Consider the following 23007-nt stretch of genomic DNA (forward strand, 5'->3'; position numbering starts at 1 on the left):
TGCTTTCCTTGGGTGTTGGGCAAACTGGCCAAAACAATGTTGAAGACCTTGGGGATGAACTGTTGTCACAAAACACTTGTAAAAATTTCAAAATAAAGAACCTTATTGATGAACTGTTGTCACCAAAAAGTCCACCAGTACCAGCAGTTCCAGGAAAAATGCACCAAAACTACTCTGTCAACAGTCCTCCGGTAATGTCTGAATTATGTTAATCTTATGGCTGAGTTTCCAGATTGTTTAGGTTGAGTTATCATTATCTTTAATTGTCTTCGCTTATGTTATACAGGTAGTTGGTAGTGGTTTGGCTGGGGTCAGTAGGAATCTGAATAAAGAGTTTGATAAAGATGAGTTTGATAAAGATCATCTTCTTAATTTCATTGAGAAGTCTACAGCTGCTACGAAACCAATTCAACGGACTAACACGAGGAAAAATGCCAATGATGGAAAGAAGGACGAAGAATTAAATGCAAAGAAGGCCAAAGTTGAGGCGGCCGCTGCAAAGAAGAACAAAGAGTTGGCGGCAAAGAAGGCCAAAGATGAGGCGGCGGCTGCGAAGAAGGTCAAAGAGTTTGCGGAAAAGAAGGCAGAAGATGAGGCGGCGGCTGCAAAGAAGGTCAAAGAGTTGGCGGAAGAGAAGGATGGAAATAATCTGCCAAAGAAAAGAGTTAGAAAGACTACTAAGCCTAATCAAATCAATCAATTGGGATCTGATTTGAATGAGGGAGTATCCAAAGCTGGTGCAAACGCTGGTGCCGACGCTGCTGACAGCAGTATATGTGATATGACAGCCAAGATTATGGCTGAATACAATATCCTTGAACCTGAATCTGAGGATGATGAGGAGGAAAAGATTAGGCTTGATAGAATCAAAGCTTTAAGGCTGGAGAATGTTAAGCTGTCCCCGGATGGAAGTTCATTGAATAAACTACAAGCTACACAAGAGAGGACTTTTCCTTATATTGGGGACAACGGACTGACGTGCATGAGGAAGAACTGTTCACCTGGACCTGGAATATATGATCCTCTGGCACCTGTTGATCCGGTCAAGTTGCAGAAACTTTTGGAGTACCTAAAGAAAGCCGAGTATGACCCTTTAGACCCTTGTTAATCACATCTTGTTAAAATTATATTAACCTGTTCTTATTTTTTTCTTAGGGGTACACCATTAGGCAAGTCAACATCAAATATTGAATTCTATAGGACTCTCATCACCGAAAGAAATAACTGGCCGTCTGGTACATTTGGGTGGCTGTCTGATAAAGTAAGTTTAACTTGATGTCTGAGTTATTATGTTTACGGCTGAGATATTATAAGTGATGGCTGAGTTATTATGTTTACGGCTGAGATATAATACATATTGACAGTAGGTGGCAGTGGTATGATTTGTTATTGTTTACGACTGACTTATATTACATTATGGCTGAGTTGTTGTTTACTAATCAGTTTTCTGGTTTACAGCACTTGGGCGCGTTTATGAGACTCCTCAGTATTAGGTACAAACGAGATCCCTTCCCATTCCACAACAAACGCATTGCGTTTATAGACCCGTGGTTCACTAGATCGATGATTGGTGATTATACGATGTTCAATATGAAACCCAAGTTTTTTAAAATGACTGGCAATAGTTATGAAGAGTTAGTTAAAGGTTTGTTACCACTAGATGAACCGACTAATTTGAAGTGGATAGAAGATGTGGATCACCTGTATATTTGTCCACAAACTGGAGGCAATCACTGGGTGGCGCTCCACGTGGATCTAAAGAGAAGGCATATTGATTGCTATGATAGCATCGTGGGACAAGTAACCGAAAAGAGTGAGCTTACAATGCTGAATGATTGTAGGGCGTTTACACGGATGATTCCAGCAATGATGAACGCGAACGTTCCTCACGAAATTCGTACACCTACTGCCAGTCAGTTCAGTTTCAGGAGGAAGAGTGCCTCCAAGGTCCCTCAAAACGTACAGGTTGGTGACTGTGGTGTGTACGCTTTAAAGTTTATTGAATGTCTAGCGCTTGGTGTGTCTTTCGATGGAATCAGTGATCAAAATATCCAGGCTATACGGGTTAAAATGGCTGCAGAAATCTACAATGAGGCACCTGGTTTTTTTGATCCAGATTAAATAATGCATTATGTCCTTCCTTCGTTTCGTTTGTTATCTCGTTGTACTTGGATTTGTAAAACTTTGATTTGTCTATTTTCAAAATTATGGCTGGTTTGCGGTTAAGTTACGGCTGATTTACATACTTCACACGGCTGACTTATGAAATATTTGTAAATTAAAATTATTATAACTCAAAATTAAAATATAGAATGAAAAAAGGAATATGACAATCACTATAAGCAATGAAAAGTAATAATTATAGACAAAGATTGATTTTTACACATTCTGATCAAAATGTGTAAAACATTCAAAACATGACATTTAGGGGTTAGGGTTAGTGTTAGGGTTAGAGGTGTATGTTTCATATTTCCAATTTTGAAATTATTTTTCGGTTATTTCCGGTTATGTGTCGGTTAGACGAATATATAACCATAAATAACCAAACGTTTCAAAATTAGGTCGATTAACTTAATATAACCGATAGCAAGCCGAATATAACCGTAACTAACCGAAAATAATGTAAAAATAGTTTCCGGTTTGGTTCGGTTGGTCGGTTATTTATTCATTCTAATTTGGGGTTGGCTGAGTTATGGTAAAGTTATTGCTGAGTTATCGTTTACGGTATATTAATTTATTATATACCTTCTCGAGAAGATAAAAAGTGTTGTTGGAGAGACACAAACAATAATTATGTTTACTGTTAAGAACCACACGCGTAATAAGTAAGATTTTAGCGATTTTTTATTTAAAAAGAATTTAAAATTTGAATTTGAATTAAAAAAAATTTTTTTAATAAAAGTATTTCTCAAACATTTGACTGATACGGCTGAGTTGTCGACATAAACGGCTGACTTATGAAATATTTGTAAATTATAATTATTATAATTCAAAATTAAAATATAGAATGAAAAAAGAAATATTACAATCACTATAAGCAATGAAAAGTAATAATTATAGACAAAGATTGATTTTTACACATTCTCACCAAGGATGTGTAAAACATACAACACATGACGTTTAGGGGTTAGGGTTAGGGTTAGGGTTAGGGTTAGATATGTATATTTCATATTTCTAATATTATGGGTTTTAATATAACAGTTTGGTTTTGGTTATATTGTGTTTGGTTTAAGGTGGTAATTTGGATATACTAATATGATAACCATTTTTCAAATTTTAAAAAAAATTCTGAAATTACTTTTTGGTTATTTCCGGTTATGTGTCGGTTAGACGACTATATAACCATAAATAACCCAAATGTTATCCAAATTAGGTCGATTAACTTAATATAACCGATAGCAAGCCGAATATAACCGTAATTAACCGAAAATAATGGAAAAATTAGTTTCCGGTTTGGATCGGTTTGGTTGGTTATATAGTCATTCTAAATTGGGGTTGGCTGAGTTATGGTAACGTTATGGCTGAGTTATTGTTTAGGGTCTTCTCAATAATATGAAGATATGAAAACGTATTCTTCTTTCTTTCTTGGGTCTTTTGTTCTGTCAGATTACTAATAAGTATTAAAACGTCTCTCGATATTACAAAAAGTGTTGTTAGGGAAGCGTGAAAATCACTAATTCCGTGCCTGCTCAAATCCACACGCATAATAAATTCATAAAGTGAGCTTTTTATCACAAGATATTATTGCAAATAATTAAATAATTATTATTCGAATTTCGAATTTTATTTTTCTTAAAGTATTAAAACGTCTCTCGATATTATTAAAATGTTTAACGCATTTTTATTTTTTGTAAAAGTATTTGTCCGACAATTTAAATTAAAATTATTATAACTCAAATCTAAATTTAAAATAATTATTCAAAGTGTTACGGTAAAGTGATGTCTGAGTTATTCTATAATGTGGTTGACTTATTGAACTTTATGATTGAGTTATGATTCTGTGATGGCTGAGATATCGTAATAACGACTGATTCCCTTCCCTTATATTAATATGAAAGTACTAACAAAACGAAATAAAAAATAAAAAAACACAAAATCATAGTTCGTAGTTCATAGTTCATTAGTTCATGTAGAAGACGACACAAAAGTACAATGACAATCACTTTTTGAAACCGACGTCCTCTGGGCCAAATTTTTCAAACATATCGACCAAATCATTCCAAACTATGCTAGTCAGCATCTTGGGTTTATTGCCACCACTCGCCCATATCCTCCTGAGAGCACGTATCTGGGATCTGAATATCGTTCTAGCCACCAAATTAAACTGCGTCCAGACCGTTAAAGTATGCTTTGGATCCCACGTGTATTTACGCTACAATTGAAGGAAAGGAACGATAAGAGTAAAGAATAATATCAATATGGTTTGTTTTATTGATCTTACCGCGAGGAGGAGAAACCACCGTCTCTTAAAGTGGAAGGGAATCAAGCGGTACGTCGGCCACGCATGGTACCAGTTGTGTTGAAGTATTCCTCCGATCGCGATAGAGAGAACGTGAAGGAACTTGAACCACGTAACAGTGGTTTTGTCAACCAAGGAACCCACACCAGGGTTTAGAACCGGAATATTCTCTCGACCAGTGGCGCATATGATCGCTTCGACATCTCTAAAAAACTGTCCATCGATGTGAGGAACAACTTCCATGTCGATAGGAAGATGTAACAGATAGACAGATCTGTGATTTAAGAGAAGATAAAGAGAAACAATAGAAACGAAGAAGAGATGAAAGAGATGAAAGAGAGTCAGACATATGAATGAGGAAAATATAAAGGAAAAACAATAGGAAAAACGAAAGGTCGCGTTTATTATTAGGTTAACTTATGGTTTCCCGCCAAAATATCGCTTGACGGCTGAGTTATAATATATACGGGAAACGAAAGGACATATTATAACTGAGTTATAGAGAGTAATGGCTGGGTTATTAGAAGAAAATTTTTAAAGGTAAATGAATGATATATATGATTTGACGGCTGAGTTATAGTATTATTTACGGGAAAACGAAAGGTCATGTTACGACTGAGTTATAGTGAGGTATGGCTGAGTTATCGAAAGAGTAATGGCTGATATATTCACTTTACAGCTGAGTTGTAATATTTACAGGAAAACTTTCTTGTACTCTGGTCCAACCAAATAATATAATATTATTCCATCTCTGTATATATACAAGTATTCCCGTTACTTTAGTCTATTACCTCTCAACTACAAACTAGAATAAAATTATTTTTTACAACACTCTGTCCGCTCGAGCACCCAAGATGCCGGATCTCCCCGACGATGTTTTCATAAAAATCGTTTCCCTTGTTGCAGAAAATGCTGCAGAATATGGTGGATGGTCCTCACTTGGTTCTATTTTAATGGCTGGTCATAGGGGGAAAAATGCAGTATACAGTGACGAAGTTCTAAAGACAGCTGCTATATATTGGCTTTGTACTGGTCCATCAGAAATCAACACATCCAATGCCCCTGATGGTAGCCTCCAAAATGAAGGGCGGCACAGGCCTTTCTTCGTCAAATGCTTTGAGGCCGGCAACCCCATTGCCATTTACTACGAAGGGCTAAGGGTTGTGGCTGAGGATAGAGATATCCAGCGTGGGATTGATATTCTCAGTCGTATTGTACCGGCCGACGGTTATGCCACCTTAGCATGTGGGGTACTAAGTATTTGTCAAGGGAATGAGGATATGGCCGTCCATTACCTCCAGCTGTTTGATGCGAATCATTATCCTCTGAAGTCTTCGGATGCCATGTTAACCGGTAATTATTTTATGTTTGAGTTATCTCGTTATAAGATGGCCCGAAAAAACTCATACACAGTCTCCCTTCACTATCCTGACAACCCGCTACTCCCTTCACCCGTTTGTGCTGTGATGTGTTATTTAGAAGACGGTCTCCATCATCTCAACGGTCTCCTTCCTCTCCACTGTGGAGACATCTTTGAAATCATGTGCAAAAACTGTTACCTTTGGTGGTTGTCCGTCAAAGTCTCTGAGATCCTTTAGGGTTTCCAGCAGTGAATTCCAGTTTTACCTTATCAACTCGCGACTCTAAAGTGTGTTTATTTTAAAATAATTATTTTTCATTTCTTGTATTAAAAGCGAGTATCTTTTTTCATGTATTAAAGGTCCCTATTTTCCACAATTTAGTATCTCCTCTCCTCTCATTAATGGCTGAGTTATCACAAGAAACAATATGAAAGTAAATGAGTGATATATATGACTTGACGGCTGAGTTATAATATTTACGGGAAAAAAGGTCATGTCATGGCTGAGTTATCACAAGAAACAATTTGAAAGTAAATGAGTAATATATATAACTTGACGTCTGAGTTATAATAGTAACGGGAAAACAAAAGGTCATGTGACGGCTGAGTTATAGTGAGTTATGGTTGAGATAGTAACGTTAAGGCTGAGTTATAGTTCAAAACAGCGCTATCAGAGACTTGTAAAACCGTAATTGATTGAAGGGGTAATACGCGAAGCGTCGCTTATGAAGCCGAAGGGGTACTTTTTGTAAACCAAAGCGATGTTTCGCGTATTATAAATACTTTTTGCTATCGGACTTACTCATCAAACATTTGTCTCACGAAAACTCCTAAATCATCTCTCAGATTCGAAAAATCTATTTACATTCTTCCTTCAATCCGTCAGAAATGGCCCGTCGTTCTCCTTCAAGCCTTATAAGGACTGATCTGAGATGTCTGAACAGGGATCATTTGCCAAACATCACAGCAGGTAAACACATACATCTTCAGAGTAGATTTGTTTTACTGTCAAGGATAAAAGAGATTGAGTGTTTGCCTTTTTTTTAGTAACTGTTGATGACGACATTTTCCGTTGGGAGGCTACTTTAATCGGACCAGTGAATACTCCTTATGAAGGGGGAGTGTTTAAACTTAGGCTTACTTTTCCACCTGATTACCCAAGTAGTCCCCCCAAGGTATCTATTTTTGATTATACTCCTTTTTATTTTAGCAAGCATGATTATTAGTACTCCTTTTTTGCATCAACTCAATAGTTTTTTAAATAAAACTTTTTGATTATGCAGGTTGTTTTCATTACAAGAATTTGCCACCCAAATGTAGCAGATAGGGGAGGCATTCACCTAAAACGTTTGAGGCGCGACTGGTGGACTCCCATGTCCATTGTTAAGGGTTTCAAGGAATTAGTGGAGAAGTTAATTGAACCAGAGGTCAATGATGAGGAACAGACCATTGAATACCTTGCTAACCTCTACAAATCTGATAGGAGAAGGTTTGACGCCATGGCTAGAGAGATGACTAATCAATATGCTGGGAGTGGAAATTGAATATGAAATTAAATAGTTCAAATCTATTTTTAAGAACTCTTGAATAATTTATCTTATATTTGTTCTTTTTAATTAAATATTTCAGTCTCTGCTGTTGTAAACTCCTTTTTTAATTAAATATTTCAGTAACGTAATGGCTGAGTTATCACAACAAACAATCTGAAAGCAAATGACTGAGTTATACTAATGTATGGCTGAGCTATGGTATTTAAGGGAAAACGAAAGGTCTCGTCGATTAATATAACGGCTGAGTTATAGTGATTTATAAATCCGCAATGGCTGAGATATCGTAATACAGCTAAAATGGTGTTGTCTAACTGGTGTTAGTTGCCTTGATACCGTAATACCGCCAAATCATATAACTATTTTTTCCCGCCAAAATATGATTTTATGGCTGAGTTATTGTATTTTCGGGAAAACGAAAGGTCATGTGACGGCTGATTTATTATATTTACGAGAAAACGAAAGGTCTCGTCGATTCATGTGACAGCTGAGTTATGGTTGAGATAGTAACATTATGGCTGAGTAAAGTGATATATATGACTTGACGACTGAGTTATAATATTTACGGTAGAACGAATGGTCATGTGACGTCTGAGTAACGGCTGAGTTATCACAAGAAACAATTTTAAAGTAAATGAGTGATATATATGACTTGACGGGTAAATGAATGATATATTATAACGGCTGAGTTATCAAAAGAGTTATATTATTTACGGGAAAACGAAAGGTCAAGTTACGACTGAGTTATAGTGAGTTATGGCTGAGTTATCAAAAGAGTAATGGCTGATATTTTCACTTGACAGCTGAGTTATGGCTGAGTTATCACTAGAAACAATCTGATATATATGACTTTACGGCTGAGTTATAATATTTACGGGAAAACGAGAGGTCTCGTCGACTCATATAACGGCTGAGTTATATTGATTTATAAATCCGTAATGGCTGAGATATCGTACCAATTATAAATCCGTAATGTAGGATTTTTATAGACTTATAGTGATTTTTACACGTTCTATTATTTGGTTAACTTATGGTTTCCCGCCTATTATTTGGTTAACTTATGGTTTCCCGGCAGTGGAATCAATGGGCGTTGCGTTCCAAGTTTTAGTATAAATAGGGAAAGGGTTGGAAATGTTAAGAGCATTCAAAACTAGAACGAAACTAGCAAAGATGCCAGTGACTACCCGATCTGCATGGTTGAAACGGGCCCGAGAACTGACAGCCGCTGGAACTAGCGGTTTCGGTCCGAATGCGTCGGATAATGCCCCCCCTCAAGAGTCTCCGTCTCGATCCCGTTACTTTAATCCTTTGCAAAGGGAACTCCGGATGTACCGAGCTTGCCGCAAGAGACTTGGCGCTTATATTAAAGCATTTCGTCTTAAATTCGAGGAAGTCTTTCGTCTCTGCCGATTGGAAGGGACTATCCGAGTCCTGGATGAGCTCATCGCCGAAGGTTTTTTTCTGGCGAAGTGGCGCATGACTTGTCTACTTGCTGAGCATGCCTCTTGCGTAGAACAGGTCTCCCGTATGGTGGTGCCCAACTTACCCGAAGGTGATTATGAACCTTTGGGAAATTCTGACTTCCTCCACAACACGGAAGTCTTGGCCTACCGAGCTTGCCTGGAGAGGCTGAGGCGGTACATCAACCACTTGGAGTCAACGGAATATTTCTTCCGCGAAAGCCATGACGTAGAAGGTCCATGTGCCTTCTTGGAGGAGATGGTGTCCAAGGGCTCCGAAGTGCCGATGGAAAGGCTTGAATCCTTAAGGCGGGATTGTCAGATCTGGCGATCTGAACTGAGCAAGCTGGTGGTGGAAGAACCATTGGAGTCCGATCTATACGGTCCGCTCCCATCCTGAGTGTTTGACTTTTTTTTAGTAACTGTTGATGACGACATTTTCCGTTGGGAGGCCACCCTAATCGGACCGGTGAACACTCCTTATGAAGGGGGAGTGTTTAAAATATTTCAGTCACTGCTCTTGTAAACTCTATTTTAAAAATATTTTATTCAGAGTCTACTGTTTTAATATTAGAAACAACTTGTAAAGCTTTTAGAAAAGCAAATAAAATTGATATATATCATTATAAACAATTTGTAAAACCTTTTAAAACTTTCTAAAAACCAGATATACTCTTGTAAATGAATGATATATATAACTTGACGGCTGAGTTATAATATTTACGGGAAAACGAAAGGTCATGTGACGGCTGAGTTATAGTAAGTTATGGCTGAGGTATCACAAGAAACAACTTGAAAGTAAATGAGTGATATAAATGACTTGACGGCTGAGTTATAATATTTACGGGAAAACGAAAAGTCATGTGACGGCTGAGTTATAGTGAGTTATGGATGAGTTATAGTAAATATATGGCTGAGTTAGTAAAAGAGATTGATAAAACACCACTAACAACAACATTAGTTTGCTTGGAATTCATAACCATTAACAACAACATTATGGAAACATAATCCCATCATACACTATCTCATCCTGCTATCTTAAATAGACTAAACATGATTATATAACCAAAAACTATCACAACTATCATAACCTTCATCCTTGCTTTCAATTCTGATTTTGCATCTTCAACCCTCTCAAATAGTTCCTTCCCAAGCTCCATTTGTAGTTTTTCAGTTTGAACAGAGAAAGACTCTACCTCATCCAACAGTGCCTCATCAACCCACTTGAAGACGTGTTCATCATTCATAAGCTATCAAGGTGATGGAGACAACAATTGGAACAAGAACAGATTCAATATAAACCAACAAGAACAGATTCAACATAACCAAGAACAGACTCTACCTTCTTCGCAGCTGCATACCCACAACGGACGTATCGTCGACAATGGATTTGACTCCGATTTTGAATTTTTGGCCACGATTGCTTCTCCACACCAACATCTCTTATGTACGCCAACAAATGTACCTCGTCCTCTCTCTCGGACATTTGATGCACAACTCGAATCTCCAGATACATTGCTCATGATTTACGAGAATTTGATTTTTTAGGGTTTAAGCATTCGACATTTGGGGATTTTCGTTTTTAAGAAGAAGAACATCACTCGACAATTAAATATTAATATTATTAGGTTAACTTATGGTTTCCCGCCAAAATATCGCTTTACGGCTGAGTTATAACCATTATTGGAAAACGAAAGGTCACGTAACGGCTGAGTTATAGTGACTTATGGCTGAGTTATCACAAGAAAAAATTTGAAAGTAAATGAATGATATATATGATTTGACGGCTGAGATATCATATTTACGGGAATTCGAAATGTCGCACCGATTCATGTTACGGCTGAGTTAGAGTGAGTATGGCTGAGTTACCTCAAGAAACTTTATGAAAATAAATGGCTGATATATATGACTTTGCGGCTGAGTTACAATATTTATGGGAAAACGAAAACTCTCAACGATTCATGTGACGGCTGATTTATAAATCTTTAGTGGCTGATTTATCATAATACCGGCTGAGTTATATTAATATGAAACATTACAAAAAGAAATAAAAATCAAACAAGTTCAGGGTTCATAAAGAAGAAGAGACGACATTACAATGGAATTAACTTCTAAAAACCGATTAAGAGGAGGAGGAACCATGAGCTTTTAGTTAATCCCAATCAACAGGAGGAGGAACCACACACAGGTCGGCATCGGCCTCCGCAATCTCTCTCATCTCCTCTAACTTCTTGTGCTCTGTCGCTAAGTCGACAAGTTCTCCAGCCAAGATTTGATTCAGTTGGTTTAGTTGAGCGTCGATTAGTTCCACTTGATGCACGAGGACGGTCTTCTCTTCCTTCTTCTTCATATGCTCATCCATCATACGCAGAATTTCTGCGTAGCGACGCTTTGACTCCGCCTCGACCGCGGCCCTTGTCTAAGAAAAGGCTTCGAACACACCCAATAGTGATTCCTCTTCCCACTCGTAAGCTTCTAGGACTCTTGCTGGCGATAATGCTTCGTCTGCCTTGCGTTTTTGACATCTACTGGAACCCTCTCCGTCCATAGCTCGGCTATCAAAATAAAAACAACCGTCACCAACTGATAGGTGCAATGATCGGAAAATATGCAATAGATTGAGAGGGGATGGAGAGGAGACTTACATATGCAATGATCGAAGGATATATTGATATTGGTTGTAGAGGAGATTTGTAGGTGCAATATATTGTTAGCGGAGAAGAAGGAAACGATACAATGAGTAAGAAACCGAAACGATACAATGGACTATTAGGTTAACTTATGGTTTCCCGCCAAAATATTGCTTTACAGCTGAGTTATAGTTTTACGGATTCATGTTATGGCTGAGTTATAGTTATCAAAAGACAGGTCGCGTCTATTATTAGGTTAACTTACGGTTTCCCGCCAAAATATCGCTTAACGGCTGAGTTATAGTTTTTTACGGGAAAACGAAAGGTCTTGTATATTCATGTGATGGCTGAGTTATAGTAAGTGATGGCTGAAATATATATATATATATATATATATAACTTGACGGCTGAGTTATCACTAGGATTATTAGTCTATTACATGAATAGCTTATGGTTTCCCACCAAAATACGATACAATGAATTAAGAGAATATAAAGGAAAAACAATAGAAAAACGAAAGGTCACGTCGATTATTAGGTTAACTTATGGTTTCCCGCTAAAATATTAGTTAACGGCTGAGTTATAGTTTTATGGATTCATGTGATGGCTGAGTTATAGATATCAAAAGAAAGGTCGCGTCTATTATTAGGTTAACTTACGGTTTCCCGCCAAAATTTTGCTTAACGGCTGAGTTATAGTTTTACGGGAAAACGAAAGGTCTCGTATATTCATGTAATGGCTGAGTTATAGTAAGTGATGGCTGAAATATATATATGACTTGACGGCTGAGTTATCACTAGGATTATTAGTCTATTACATGAATAACTTATGGTTTCCCGCCAAAATATGCTTAACCCTAAAATCATTAGTCTATTTATTACCTCTCAACTACAAATAGAACCAAGTGCCTGAGTTATAATATTCACGTTTTTAGTCTATTACCTCTCAACTACAAACTAGAATAAAATTATTTTTTTCAACACTATGTCCGCGCTAGCACCCAAGATGCCGGATCTCCCCGACGACGTTTTCATCAAAATCGTTTCCCTTGTTGCAGAAAATGCTGCAGAATATGGTGGATGGACCGCACTTGGTTCTATTTTAAGGGCTGGTCGTAGGGGGAAAAATGCAGTATATAGTAATGAAGTTCTAAAGACAACTGCTATCTATTACCTTTGTACTGATCCCTCATCAGAAATCAACACATCCAATGCCCCTGATGGTGGCCTCCAAAATGAAAGGCGGCACAGGCCTTTCTTCGTCAAATGCTTTGACGCCGGCAACCCCATTGCCATTTACTTCGAAGGGCTAAGGGTTGTGGCTGAGGATAGAGATATCCAGCGTGGGATTGATATTCTCAGTCGTATTGTACCGGCCGATGGTCATGCCACCTTAGCATGTGGGGTACTAAGTATTTGTCAAGGGAATGAGGATATGGCCATCCATTATCTCCAGCTGTTTGATGCAAATCATTATCCTCTGATGTCTTCGGATGCCATTGTAAGCGGTAATTATTTTCTGGATGATTTATCTCGTTTTGATACGGCCCGGAAAAAGTCATACTCAGCCTCCCATCGCTATCCTGACAGCCCGCCACTCCCTTCACCCACTTGTGCTGTGATGTGTTCCCGTTCTCTCTGCTTCGGAGACTTTGAAATCAAGTGCAAAAACTGTTACCTTTGGTGGTTGTCCCTCAAAGTCTCTAAGATCCTTTAGGGTTTCTAGCAGTGATTTCCAGTTTTACCTTATCAATTTGTGACTCTAATTTCTGTTTATTTTAAAATAATTGTTTTCCATTTATTCGTATAGTTTCCCATCTTTTTCATGTATTAAACGTCCCTTTTTTCTTCGGCTAATTCTATGTATCCACCTTTCATGCTTCCACATTTTAGTATCTACTCTCATGTATTGGCTGAGTTATAGTTTTACGGGAACACGAAAGGTCACGTCGATTCATGTGACGGCTGAGTTATAGTAAATAACGGATGAGTTATCAAAATGAACAATATATATGGCTGAGTTATCAAAAGAAAGGTCGATTCTATTATTAGGTTAACTTGCAAAAATATTGCTTAATGGTCGAGTTATAGTGAGTTATGACTGAGTTATAGGAACAATCTATATGGCTGAGTTACAGGTCATGTGACGGCTGAGTTATAGAGAATGATGACTGAGTTATCATTATAAACAATTTGAAGAAATGACCTTCGTTTCTAATGATAACTCAGCCATAATTCTCATCGATTCATGTATTGACTGAGTTCTAGTTAGTAATGGCTGAATTATCAGTAGGAATAATCTGAAAAGGTCTCGTCGATGCGTCTATTACAGGAATAACTTATGGTTTCCCGCCAAAATATTGCTTACCAATAAATTAGGTTAACTTGCAATAATTTTATTGTTTAGTTTCCCGCCAAAATATTGCTTTACGGCTGAGTTATAGTTTTACGGGAAAGCGAAAGGTCACGTCGATTCATGTTATGGCTGTGTTACATGAATAACTTATGGTTTCCCGCCAAAATATGCTTAACCCTAAAATCATTAGTCTATTTATTACCTCTCAACTACAAATAGAACCAAGTGTCTGAGTTATAATATTTCCGTTTTTAGTCTATTACCTCTCAACTACAAACTAGAATAAAATTATTTTTTTCAACACTATGTCCGCGCTAGCACCCAAGATGCCGGATCTCCCCGACGACGTTTTCATCAAAATCGTTTCCCTTGTTGCAGAAAATCTGCAGAATATGGTGGATGGACCGCATTTGGTTCTATTTTAAGGGCTGGTTATAGGGGGAAAAATGCAGTATACAGTGATGAAGTTCTAAAGACAGCTGCTATATATTGGCTTTGTACTGATCCATCAGAAATCAACACATCCAATGCCCCTGATGGTAGCCTCCAAAATGAAGGGCGGCACAGGCTTTTCTTCGTCAAATGCTTTGAGGCCGGCAACCCCATTGCCATTTACTTCGAAGGGCTAAGGGTTGTGGCTGAGGATAGAGATATCCAGCGTGGGATTGATATTCTCAGTCGTATTGTACCGGCCGATGGTTATGCCACCTTAGCATGTGGGGTACTAAGTATTTGTCAAGGGAATGAGGATATGGCCGTCCATTACCTCCAGCTGTTTGATGCAAATCATTATCCTCTGAAGTCTTTGGATGCCATTGTAACCGGTAATTATTTTCTGGATGATTTATCTCGTTATAAGACGGCCCGGAAAAACTCATACTCAGCCTCCCATCGCTATCCTGACCCGTCACTCCCTAAACCCGTTTGTGCTGTGATGTGTTGTTTGAATTATGGTTTCCATTCTCTCCGCTATGGAGACTATGAAATCATGTGCGAAAACTGTTACCTTCTGTGGTTGTCCCTCAAAGTCTCGGAGATCCTTTAGGGTTTCCAGCAGTGATTTTTAGTTTTACCTTATCAATTCGTGACTCTAATTTCTGTTTATTTTAAAATAATTGTTTTCCATTTAGTCGTATAGTTTCCCATCTTTTTCATGTATTAAACGTCCCTTTTTTTCTTCGGCTAATTCTATGTATCCACCTTTCATGCTTCCACATTTTAGTATCTACTCTCATGTATTGGCTGAGTTATAGTTTTACGGGAACACGAAAGGTCACGTCGATTCATGTGACGGCTGAGTTATAGTGAATAACGGATGAAATATCAAAATGAACAATCTATATGGCTGAGTTATCAAAAGAAAGGTCGCGTCTATTATTAGGTTAACTTGCCAAAATATTGCTTAACGGCTGAGTTATAGCTTTACGGGAAAACGAAAGATATAGTCGATTCATGTCATGGTTGAGTTATAGTGAGTTATGACTGAGTTATCGAAAAAGACAATATGAAAACAAACGACTGATCTATATGGCTGAGTTATCAAAAGAAATGTTTTTGTAATTATTAGGTTAACTTGCTTAACAGCTGAGTTAAATATTGCTTAACAGCTGAGTTATAGCTTTACGGGAAAACGAAAGACGCGTTTCATTAAATGTGTTGCACGGTCTTTTATAGTTATTCTCGGGACACAGCGGAATTTTCGCTGCAGTCTGATTGGTGGACTCAGCGGCGGTTACATCCCATGACTCTATATAAATAGGGATGAAGGTTTGGGGAATAAATCATTCGAACTTCCACCAGCGTAAGAAATAGAAGGATGCCAGCAATAACTCGATCCGCATTGCTGAGACAGGCCCGGGAAAGGATAGCCGCCGCATCCGGCAATCGGGAGTCGGAAAATCCCATTCCACAGGAGGTAGGAGAGACGTCCCGATCTCGTGAGGTCGCTCCAAACTCAAATACTGTCGACCCCGGTGTGTCTCCCCTTCAGCTAGAACTCCGAGAGTATCGAGCTCGGCGAAAGAGGATGGGCGCGTATATTCAGGCGCTTCGGCTGAAACTTGACCAGCTCCATCGTTTTTACCGTTTAGAGGGAACCATTCTAGTCCTGGAAGACCTTATCGTCGAAGGTTACTTCTTGGCACACTGGCGAATGGTCAGTCTACTTGATGAGCACAATGCGTGCAAAGAACTGGTCGATCAGATGGATGTACCCGATCTCCAGAAAGGCGATCGCGAACCCCTGAGAGAAACCGCCTTCCCGTTCATGACGGATGTCTGGGCCTATCGAGCTTGCTTGACTAGGTTAATCCGATACGTCAATTTCCTGGAGTCGTCGGGTGAAGCCTTCCGCGAGCGCCATCTTCTTGAAGGCCCATGTGCCTTTATAGAGGACATGATGTCCAGAGGCTCCGGATTGCCAATCGAAAGGCTAGAGGCCTTACAACGGGTACGAGATTTCTGTCGAATTGCGGTGAACGAACTCGCAGTGGAGGAACCATTGGAGACTGACATATCTGGCTCAGCTCCCGTTCTGCGATTCATGTCATGACTGAGTTATCAAAGAAACATTCAAATGACTGATTTATACGACTGATTATATGGCTGAGTTATAGTTTATTACGACTGAGTTATCATGATACATGACGAAATATATCGTCGATTCATGTGATGGCTGAGTTATAGTGTGTTATGGCTGAGTTATAGTGTGTTATGGCAGAGTTATACTACTTGACAGATGAGTAATACCACAAAATAAAGTAATAATACTTTGACAGATGAGTAATAACACAATATAAACTATAGAGCACAAGTTTTTGCATTGTGCCCAACTTGCTTACATCGCGAACATGCGTGTTGCTTCCTAGGGCGTTTATTTTCAGTGGCAACTTCCAAAGATGATTTAATCCTACGCTTCTTTGGTCTTCCTGGCTGGTTCACAACAATCGGAGGCAAGCACTTCTGATTATCCACAATTTTAGGAGCAGGGAATGATTCATCTGGAGGCATGATTGAACCAGCCCATCCGTTAACCAAATCGTCCTAAATTTCGTATCACACATGGATATACGAGACACATCCATATGCTCTGCAGCTGCGATTGCATGGATGCATGGTATTTTCTCGTGGTCGAAACGACGGCATGTGCAACTTTTTATTTCTAAATTTACAACATGCAAAGATGATCCATATTTCACTTGAACACGTACAGCATCAATCGTTTGTACCTCCATAAGTCTTGCTCCGGTGACACGGTCCTATAAGGGAGTAGAACAAAAAACAAAACGCTTTAGGCTGAGTTATGAAAACAATTATGGCTGAGTTATTGAAACAACAATGGCTGAGTTATGGAAACTATAATGGTAATGGCTGAGATAAGGAAACAATTACGGCAGAGATATGGTAACTGTTACGGCTGAGTTATCAACATTGACGACTGACTTATGTAAAATTACCTGTAATAGTTTCTCAACACCTCGAGTGAGTGTTGTTTGCTGCGATTTCGCATCCTCTCTCCGTTCAGAAAACCATCTGGTCATCATATCCCGTATCGATTCTAGAAGTTGAACTATGGGAAGACTTCTAGCATTTGACAGTGCATGGTTCATTGATTCTGCAATATTCGTTGTCATTAAATTGTACCTTTCACCCGGGAAATGAACACGCGCCCACATTCGGACACCAGCTCGTTGGAGGTATCCATGTAGTTCGGGATGACGTGCTTCAATCTCATTGAAAGCCTCATTAAAATCAGTTAGCCTAAAACACTTTGCCGCTTTTTTCACCAGAGGGAACAAATGTTTTCCTTTGAACTTCACCAAGATGTTCTTATACAAATGGTAAGTGCAAATTCCACGTGAAGCCAACAGATACACTTGACGAATCGTTTTCCCTATTGACTGATGTCTGTCGGAAATTACCGCAAGATCCTTTTCGTCTGGAATGGCAACTTTGAGTTGTGTAAAGAACCAACGCCAAGACTCATCATTTTCAGTGTCAACAACAGTGAAAGCTAATGGGAAAATTTGAAAGTTTCCATCCTGAGCTAGGGCTGTTAGAAGTGTCCCTTTGTAACTACCATGGAGAAACGTTCCATCGACAACAACAACTTTGCGCATGAAAGCAAACCCAGCAATACTCGCACCAAAAGCAATAAAAACATATTTGAATCTATCTTCATCACCTATTTGAAGACGCGTGACTGTACCCGGATTTTCCCTTTTTAACTTGAATATGTAAGAAGGCAACTCGCTAAAACTTTCCTCAGGAGTTCCCTGATGGATCTGCCTTGCATTCAGCAGCGTTCGATATGCCTTCCAATAACCCATCTGTCGACACCAACAAATTAATAAATCAGCCATAATATATAAATAACTCAGCCGATACATTCGAATAAGTCAGCCTTAAATAATCAATAAATGAGCCGTAAAATGTAAATAATTCAGCCTATACATACCTATAACTTAGCCTTTGTTATCAATAATTAACTCAGCCTATACATACCTATAACTCAACCATTATTATCAATAAGTCAGTCGAAACATAGTAATTACCTTTAGACTAAATTGCTTATTGAAAATGACTCCGACACTTTTAGGTTTAACATCCGGACCAAGATCACCAAGATAGTCCCTGTAAAGACCTGCCAGTACATCAGCTGTTGATTGACGGCATCTAGTAGAACGTTCCGTCACAGAACATGTGTGTTCCGAATCGTATACACGAACATGAAAATCCGGGTCATCCCCTTGTACAGATGCACGAACTCTCCAAATACATCCTTTAACCCAACACCTAAAAACCACTTGTCTCGGATTTGAGACTGGTACATTAAAATCAAATCCATCCCTAACCGAAATAAGTTTCACGTGATTCCTGAACTGCTTTTTGCTAATGTATCGTTGTCCTACATCAATTTTTAGCGTTGACACCTCCAACCTAATAGCCTCCGGATTCATCTTCGATCCGGCAAAGTTATCATCTCTATGAACTTTCTTCTGAGGAGGCGGAGTAGGTGGGTCTTCCACTGTACTCTGAGGCTCGCCCAAGACAGAAAACTTCTCCTCATCAGATGACTCACCATCGGAGTCGTCGAAAACATCAAATCGGGTTGAAAATTCATCGTCTTCTTCTTCGTCAGATGCTACTTCAACAGCTTCTTCTTCGTTTTCTTTGTCAACAATCTTACCATAATCAAAACAAGTGCCTTCAAATCCCCCACCGCACACTTCGGGGGTAGATTCTGCTTTCGAGTCTCTGCTTCGCCGAATCATACTTCCTCTAGCTCCACTAGTTTCTGTAGACTCTTTCGCCGAAAACTCTACACAGAGACGTAGCTGATCGGTTTTCCATAGACCCAAAAAACATTGCAACTGTCGATCATTGGAGACAAAAACTGGTGGAGTATCATGCGCCATATGTTTCATTGCCCTGTTCGAGAACATGTAGCTCAGCTTTAGCTCATGTCTAAACGAGTCCAATCCGTAGTCTTCAAGAACAAGCTTAACAAGCTTGTCGCATGTTGTGCCTCCATCTATCTGCACAACTATACACCCTCTCTCGTCGGAGTTAAATACATATCTCTGTGTCTTTATCCAATTACCGGACACAACTAGTACCAGCACTGGATCCATGAAATATAATGAAGAACAAGGTGGAGAAGAACAAAAGTAGAAGAACAAGGTGTGAAGAAGAAAGTGAAGAAGAAGTAGAAGAACAAGGTGAATAAGAAGGTAAAATAGTTCACTTATTAACCAGTTGAAGAACCAGAGTCGAACGACGTTTCGTATTTCCAGAGAAAAAGATGATGACATAGAATGCTGACATGGATGCTGCATCCGACGTGACAAATCAGCCATGAAACAATACCATAACTCAGCCTAACTAAAACTCAGCCACAACACGAAAAACATTACAGTAATTAAAAAGCAAAAAAAATTGCTGCCAAACTCAGCCGCTTCATGAACTGAAAATATGTAACTCAGCCGTATCGTTTGATAAGTCAGCCGTAACTGAAAAACATTCTAGTAATTAATCTTTTGCCAATAAGTCAGCCGTCAAACGGCTGACTTGTCGATAAGTCAGCCTATTACGGCTGAGTTATAGTTTTTTACCATAACTCAGCCGTAACTACATCTCATAAGTCAGCCATTTTTCATAACTCAGCCAGTCGGAAAATGGCAACTCAGCCGTGTCGTTGTGATAACTCAGTCAAAATTTTGACAACTCAACCGTGTCGTAGCGATAACTCAGCCAAAATCTTGACAACTCAACCATCAGGTGAAAACTCAGCCATTACTACAGCTGAGTTATGCGCATAACTCAGCCAAATTTAATAAGTCAGCCATAACTCTTGGCTGACTTATAAGCGTAACTCAGCCAGATTTTCATAAGTCAGCCGTCCGCTCTTACTCAAATGTTTTTTTGAGTAACTCAGCCGCAACATACCTATAATTCAGCCGCAACATACTCTGTATCGCGTTACGGCTGAGTTATGGTACATGTCAGCGATTTCTGACGTGGCGTCTGACGTGGCAATGGCATTTTTGTAATAACATTTTTTCCGGTAACATAAAACAGGGGCACGCTGGGTATTTTGAAAATACCCGAAACATTCTAGTAATAAAAAAGTTTTTTGTAGATTCTGGTAATATTACCTAAAATGAGTAACATTTGAGTAATTCACCCTTTTTAAAACTTGCTACTTTGAATGATTTTAAGAGACTTTCTTTTGTTTTTTAGTTGAAAAGTATGACAATCAAAATCATACCTATAGAGGTGGAATTTTGGAAGATTTCAGAGGAAAAAAAAAGACTGAAGATCTTGAAGCTAAAAACCCCCGCCAATCATCAACCACCTTCTCCACCAGTCTCTGTCTGATCCGTCGAGTTTTCTGGGTTTGCCGCAGCAACACCAGAGTCAGAGTAAAGGGATAATGAATTATATTGGTTTAGATCAGTTTCTGGGTATAATTAATCTTCCTTGAGCTCATGGAGAGTTCCATCAGATTATTATTTGGACAAAAAAAAAACATCACCATCACTATCGTGTACATGAACTGAGGATATAGCTCCAATTATTGATCTGATTTTCTTTTGGTATTATGTTATGAAATATTTTAAAATCACCCAAAGTTTAATAGTCAAATCTCATAAAATCACATTTCATTTTCTTTTCTTAAAATAGAAAAACTATAAAACACAGTCAAATATCCTAAAAACTTACTAGAATCTTTCAAAACTCTAAAATATTAAAATCCTACCAAATCTTTAAAACATCAAGTTGAATACCCCCCCCCCCCCTCTAACTATTGAATTAATGATTCAACACATCTATTGTACATAGTCAAAGAGTCTTCCCATAAACATCTTTTTATTTTTTGGTCAAAAGAGTCTTACCATAAACATCTATGTTCACTTTTACTATAAATTGCAACACAAAGTGAACATACTCTTCATCAATCAATTCTTATTTTCTCTACTTCCTCCAAAGAAAAAAAAAAAAAGAGATGAAGTTCTTGGTTTCATTGGTTATGTTCTCTCTTCTTTTGAACTGTTTCACATTTGCTCAAACTCTCATTCAAGATTCTTGCAAGAAAGCAGCCATGAAAATACCGGACTTTTATTACAATTTCTGCGTCGATTCTCTTACACAAGATCCACAAAGCAAAAACGCAACCACCCTCAAAGGTTTGATCCTATCGTCGACGAAGAACGCTGAAGCAAACGCTATGAAAGTTAAAGGAATCGTTGAACATATCCTCAAGGGCAAGAAATATGAAAGTATTGAAGCAGAGCTACGCGATTGCGTTGAGTTTTATGACGATGCTAATGATTCGTTAAACACTGCTTTAGCAAGCGTTCGATCGCAAGATTATAAAACCGCTAATGAAAATTTTGGTATTGCTTTGGATGTACCACGCGATTGCGAGGATGGTATCAAGGAAAGAACACAGCATTCTCCCATTACTGACGAGAACAATACTTTGCTTCAGAAGATTTCGGTTCCTTGTGGTTTAAATTATATACTAATATGAATTTGTCAAAGTGCTTTACCAATTAAACATCGATTAATGATTACCATGTAAAGTTGAGAGCAAAGAGACTTTATCTTAATGGAAATAAATATTCGCTTTACATGTCTCGGTTTTTTTTTGCCGGCAACATTGACATATTGATTTTTGTTTTTGGTAACAGATTGACATATCCTACTATATTAACTGGGAAGTACAAATATGAAACTAATCTTAAAATATGTAAAACATTACATTTACATGCCATTAGAAAAACGTAATTAATTAATTAATCTTTATTAATTATAATAAACAAAAAATTATCAACAGATCAAATTAAATTAAATCTACAAAATTAAATAGAATCTATTCGAATCTAAACAAATTTGTACATAAAAATAAAAAATATTTTTTTTAAAAATAACAGCTAAGATTTTATAAATCTAATCGAATAAAATCTACAACTACAAACTTTATCAATATTTTTTACTAACACAGGTTAGAAATTTTATTAACAATCTAATAGATAAAATCTATATCAGTTCCGTTTAACAGTTTAGATTTTAAAAATTAATAAATAACATAATAATAAAATAAACTATTACAAATTTTCATCAAAAAAAAAGTTCAACCAGCGGTTTTCCGCGGGTTAGTATCTAGTTGATTTGGAAACGTAAAAAAAAATATATTTTCTTGAAATTTAAACTTAATGCGCGATTTTAATTATGTAAGAAAATATTCAAATATATTATATAATCTTATTTAATATATTGAAGGCTGCAAATTTATATGTCATTCAATTCATTAATTTTTAAGGCATTATTAATTTCAATTAACAAGTGAAACTGGTTTATTGATCTGTTCATTTATAAACCAGTTTTAGTTAAAAAAACATTCTTTACTAATATGTTTCTCATAATATTTTCAAAAACAATAATAATATTATAAATATAAGACGAAAAAATATATCTAGGATGACATATCAGTATATCTCAATTAATTCTTTAATTTTGTTTTATATCAATTATACTATTAAAAGTTCTATATTAATTCTTATTTTTAATGGAAAGATAAATACCAAAGTATTAGGATTTGAAGAGGTTATACTACAATTGTGGATTTGAAATAATTATCAAATATCTTAGTCCAAATTTTTTTTGATAGAAATGGTTCAAAAACAGCTAA

General features: G+C 37.6%; 2 pseudogenes across 1 annotated transcript; both read left to right on the forward strand.

Moving 5' to 3' along the window:
* Positions 1 to 6707: 6707 nt before the first annotated feature.
* Positions 6708 to 7363, forward strand: LOC147919764 (uncharacterized; annotated as a pseudogene).
* A 13899-nt stretch (positions 7364 to 21262) lies between these two features.
* Positions 21263 to 21946, forward strand: LOC109131292 (pectinesterase inhibitor 12 pseudogene; annotated as a pseudogene). Its single transcript, XR_015592365.1, has one exon. The product of XR_015592365.1 is annotated as a pectinesterase inhibitor 12 pseudogene (transcript).
* The last annotated feature ends 1061 nt before the right edge of the window (positions 21947 to 23007 follow it).

This window comes from Camelina sativa, chromosome 20, assembly GCF_030686135.1.
Source record: "Camelina sativa cultivar CO46 ecotype springtype chromosome 20, ASM3068613v1".
Taxonomy (NCBI): domain Eukaryota; kingdom Viridiplantae; phylum Streptophyta; class Magnoliopsida; order Brassicales; family Brassicaceae; genus Camelina; species Camelina sativa.